The following is a 5,765-nucleotide window of genomic DNA, read 5'->3' as shown; positions in this document are numbered from 1 at the left end:
AAACCTGACTGGCAGCTTCTGGTTGAAGCTGCTCCACATGGCAGGGGGTTACGACACAGGCTCTCTTGGCCCGTCAGCCAGCCTGCCCATTCCAAACTCTGGCAGGCATAGCTGTGTGGATTTTACCTTTACTCCCCATGTCTTGAGGGACTCCTTGAGTCCACAAGTAAGTGAAATTCTGTTTACTGAATGCTTGCCCCATGGTATAATTTTTTTACCTTGCATTACTGTGTCAAAAAACCTCTGAATTTGACTCGTGGTCGGGTTCCCCGTGGCAATTCTTCGCTGGAACCGTTACTTTGCCTTCTGGCTGCGGTGGTTCAAGTGAGTGGACAGGCCTGTCCTCTGTGTCCGGTGATGTTCCTCAAGCCTCCACGGTGGCCTCAGGCACCACGTTGGGTGCCATCTGTCCCGGCCAGCGGGACACGAACAAGGTTTCATGATAAACCTGGAGGAGGAAGAGGAATGGAGGGGACAAGAGACACGAGAAAGGACAGCAAGTCTAATTTTCTGATCAAGCTGCCACTTTATTTATTCGTCCTCAAGAGTTGTTATATAGCAAACAGGATGCTGGAATTCAGGTCTGGAGAAGCCCCTAGCTGAAAAGTCAATACTGAGGTTTGTGATTGTTAACTAACAAAGGAAATGCTAATTGCTTCTAAAGCTAGGGCCTGCAGGTCTCACAAGGAGACCTTTTAATTGCTTTTAATAGTTCAGTAATAATTTTTCTTTTTGGAAAAAAACCTGTTGGTAGGGGTGGACCTCCTAATGACAGAAAGACTAGTGGGGTAGTTAATATTGTGGTGGATATTTTATTTCATATTTGTGAAAGGGATGAAATAGATATGTACTAGTCAGTTTTATGTCAGCTTGACACAAGCTAGAGTCTTCAGAGCAGGGAATCTCAATTGAGAAAATGCCCCATAAGACCTGGCTGTTTGTAAGCCTGTAGGGTATTTTCTTAGTGACTGAAATGGGAAGGCTTGGCCCATTGTAGGTGGTGCTGCCCCTGGGGTAGAGGTCCTGGATTCCATAAGAAATCAGGATGAACAAGCCTTGAGAAACAAACAAGGAAGTAGCACTTCCCCAGGGCCTCTGCACCAGCTCCTGCCTCCTGGTTCCTGCCCTGCTTGAGTTCCTGTCCTGGCTTCCTTCCATGATGAACTGCCAAGTGGAATCATAAGCCAAATCAACCCTTTCCTCTCCAAGGTGCTTTGGTTATGGTGTTTCATCACAGCTATAGTAGCCCTAAGACAAGACAGAAAGGAATTGACAGATAAATACTGAGGCTGTAAATATGGTGTAAATGACAAAATTTCGTAGTGTCATAGTTGAACAATATGGAAGAAGAGTGTTTATTCACCCCGTGTGAGCAACAGAGGAGGAAGTCATTTTTCATAGTTGGGTTTGGTTGACTCTCCCTCAGCCCCAATTTAGAATTTTCAGAAGCAAGAATTAATGTCATATTAGTGCACTGAGGGGGCTGGAGAGGTTCAGAGGTTAAGAGCACTGACTGCTCTTCCAGAGGACCAGAGTTCAATTCCCAGCAACCACATGGTGGCTCACAGCCATCTATAATGAGGTCTGGTGTGTGCCCTCTTCTGGCATGTAAGCATGCATGCAGGCAGAACACTGTACACATAAATAAATTTTTTTTAAAAATTGAAAGAGTTCAAGGAGAGGTTTGGCAGGAGGAAAGGGAAAGGAAAATAATATGATCATATTATAATCTCAAAAATAAATATAAGGCCTGGGATTTGAGAGATAGGTCATCAATTAAGAATACTTGCTGTAGAGAACCCAAGTTCAGTTCCCCCGCACCCATATGGTAGCTTACAACCATCTGTAATTCCAGTTCCAGAGGCTTCATTTTCCCCTTTTGGTCTCTGAGGGCACCAGGCACACACTTTTTGCACATGTGTATATGCAGACAAAGCATTCATATACATAAAGCTAAAATACATTTTAAAGTGGAGAGCTAGAGTAGGAAGATGACCTAGCAGACGGTTACTGACACACGGGCATGGATCTGAGGTTGGATCCCTAGTATTCCTGTAAAAAGCGACACACAGGCCTCTCATCCCAGCGCTGGGAGGCAGAGGCAGGAGAATCCTTGGGGCTTGCTGGTCAGTCAGCCTGGCTGAATCAATAAGCTACAGATTCATAAAGAAACCATCTCAAAAAATAAAGTGGAGGGTGGCTAAAAAAAGACACCCAGTATCTGGGGGCTGGAGCCATGGCTCAGCGGTTAAGAGCACGTGCTGCTTTTCCAGAGGACCCAGGTTCAGTTCCCAAAACCCATATGGCATCTCGCAGCTGTCTACAGGTCCAATTCCAGGGGATCCGACACCCTTACACAAACACACATGGAGGCAAAAGCTAGCCACCGCGGTCTTTCCCCTTACTTGGTCACTTCCTTAGGCATAACACTCCAAGGTTCAGCTATCAAAACACCAAGATCCAGCAGTCAAAATTTATTATTTGGCTCCACTGGCTAACACGTCCAATCAGAACTTACCTACTCACCCTAAAACGGACTCCCCCCCCCCCCCACACACACACTTTAGGCTTAAAAAACACTCCTGCAGAGACACCTGCTGTTTGTCTTGCTCCGCTCAGAGGCAGTCCCACCCCCAACTCACCCCGCCTCCCCGTTTCCCTTCTGGAATAACAAATCCCCTTTGTGCTGAGAACTCAGTGTCTGGATGGGTTCTATGTCAACTCTGAATTTCCTTCACACGTGAAAAATAGAAAATAAAAAAGACAGTGTCATTCTCATGCTTCCGTGTGCACCGCACATGTGCGCACACACACACACACACACACACACACACACACACACACACACCACTGAGGGCTGCTATGCAAGGCTAGGTGTTTGAAAGAAAGTGTTCTGATACTTGCAAGTTACTTTGAAATGTATCAGAAACAAAACAAAACAAAAAAACAAACCCATGGCTTGAGAGATGGAGAGATATATGAATATATATGAAGTAGGTTAAAATGTTAGCGAAAGAATCTAGGTAAGGGATAAACGTATGTTCGATGAAAAATTCTTCAAACTGATAAATATCGTTGAAAGTATGTCTAGGTTTTGGGAAATAAGTTATTACTTGTATTTTATTTAAATTAAATTTGAAAATAGTTTCCCCATTCATCTCCGGCTCCACGTTCTTTTTTATGTCTGGCTGCGTTAGCAAGACATCTGGTGCCATTATTCACCAGTAATACACAGGAGACCTAAAAAATGAGACAAGGCACCTAGAGTAACGTGAATCCAATGTGAACACAATGACAAAGAACAGAACATCAGCCCGGGAACTTCCTGGGAGAACGATGGCGCGCACGCGCGGTTCTCGCCGCCAAAGGGCGCCCGCGCGCGGGGCGTCCTGAGCACCGGGCTTCAGACTACAATCAGCTAGCTGCTTATGCAATTAACCTGCAGAAAACAGCTCTTCAGACCCGGCAGTCTGAGTCAGCGCCTTCTGTCTGGCGAGCGAGAGTCAGCATTCCTTCACAGCGCTCGCTTCCTGGTTTAATTATGAGTCAGTCTGAAAACAGAGCAGCAAATGAAAGGGACTTTCGTTTTATCCCAGACAGGGGCTGTCCAGCCAGGGGTTCCCTGGTTCTCAGACATTTGAGCATCTTTTAGGGCTGTTAATATTCTTACCAATGCTTTGTGTCCCATAAACAAAGGGGCTCAGGGTGACCCGGGCAGAGTGAAATATCATGGTTGTGTCCTGTGACCTCATCCAGCACCCCCAAGGATCCAGCCCACTGGCTTCTAAAGGTGGGTATAGAGAAACATACTAACATTAAACCCGTGCACAACTCAAACCATCCCGGGATCTCGCTATCTATGAGCTCCATTGGAGTATCCAAGTGGCTCTAGCCACAAGATTCAGATGTAAATAATAGATCCCTCGGCATTTTAAAATTATAATCATTAAAATCCCATTTTCCAAACAAGCAGTCCCTGTTTGGTTTGTTCGTTTGTTTGTTTTTCTTTTCTTTTTTTTTTTTTGAGACAGGATTTCTTTGTGTAGCTTTGGAGACTGTCTTGGAACTCACTCTGTAGACCAGGGCCGATTTCCAACTCACATAAATCCGCCTGCCTCTGCCTCCTGAGTGTTGGGATTAAAGGCGTGCACCCTTACTGCCCGGCACAAGCAGTCTCTTAAAATGTCTTGTCGGTTTAGCCACTGCCTGAGCCTGAAAGTCCCAAGGGTCACACTGAGAAGGTTGAGACATAGGCTAGTCTCACTCTCCACTCAACAGGCCAGCAGAGTCCCCCAGGACCACCTGCTCCCCAGATCTCTTTTTTTTAACAGCCAGCTTGGGGAAGACAGGATCGTTCTCAGAGTCATTTCCTGACCTTAAAATCCAGACTGGAAGGAAAGGGGATCTGAATCGGTCAGGATTTGATTAAAAAGAATGACATATCCCAGACCTGGATTCCTGTTTCCTTTGTTGCTTTAAATAATTTTATTCGCCAGTATTACCTGTTAAGCCTAAAAAAATAAGACAAGAATTAAGATAACTAAATTTGCCCAAGAGCCCACCCTGAGATAAACATTAGATACAGTGGTGTTTACACTGCTGAAAGGTGTAATTCCAGGCCTGTGTTGGTTTGCACGCGTTTGGGACTTGGGTATGTGTGTGTGTGTGTGTGTGTAAGTTTTGTTTTATGGGGCTGGGGTCAGTGTTGTTTTGAAACGGGGTCTCACTGTGTAGTCCAGGCTGGCCTCAAAGTCATGATCCTCCCGTCTCAGTCTCCTGGGTATTGGACATAAAGTGAACATATGTTTACACGTTTATTTAACTCATTTTTAATGGGAGAACATTAAGAAGTCACAACCAGCCTCAAGAAGTGCAAAACACAAAAAGGCTTAGAAGTTTACACAGGAACACTGAAGGGAGGGAGGGAGGCAGCTGGGCAGGAGAGCCCTAGCCAAGCATTCAGGAGGCCCTGAGCCCATACTTACACACACACACACACACACACACACACACACACACACACACACACGGCTTTACGAATGAATAGAAACTTACCCTGGCAATTGGAAGGAGGCATTGAACAAACTTCCACTGGATAGAGCTCCCTTTATTCTAAGAAGAGCAACTTGTACTTCTGGTTCAAACATCACAAAAGGCCAAGAGTCCCATAATCCCATAACGTGAATCAGCTAACAACTTGTCTGTGTTCCGCACAATGAGTAGCTCGCAGCTGATGCAGGAATCCCTCCCCGCATGATAGGGACAGATTTATCTCCTTGGACATACAGATGCGCTATGAATGCGCTATGAATGCGATCACCTAGGCTAGGGCGTATTGAGTAAACTGCTTCCAGTGCAGTCAGTTCAGCCCCACCACAGTGTGTATCTTTCCGCTGGAAGGGGCTAGTTCCTTGGGATAAATTCTTAGGAAATGGGAGGAAGGCTCGAAGGGAAGGAACAGACCTCCAACAGCGTCAGAACCTGCCCAAACCCAGGGGCTCTCAAGTCTGGGACTAGAAAGACACACACATTGTGTGATCCTTTGACAGGAAATTATCCCTTGCCCTGAGATTCTCTTCTATTTCCGAGGTATTCTCTCACAAAGTTAAGAACGACGGGATGGGATTAGTAGAGACAAACGCGTGTCAAATAGCTCAACGTAGGCCCTTGTGTCTTCTTCAATTCTGTCTTCGCTACCTGGGCTGAGCTTGCACTCTGCCCCGCCCACAGCAGCACAGCAAGGCTCTCCTTCCCACCCTCCCTAG

Source organism: Microtus ochrogaster, chromosome 22, assembly GCF_000317375.1.
Source record: "Microtus ochrogaster isolate Prairie Vole_2 chromosome 22, MicOch1.0, whole genome shotgun sequence".
In the NCBI taxonomy this organism is placed as follows: Eukaryota; Metazoa; Chordata; class Mammalia; order Rodentia; family Cricetidae; genus Microtus; species Microtus ochrogaster.
Note: the sequence above shows the minus strand (reverse complement) of the source record.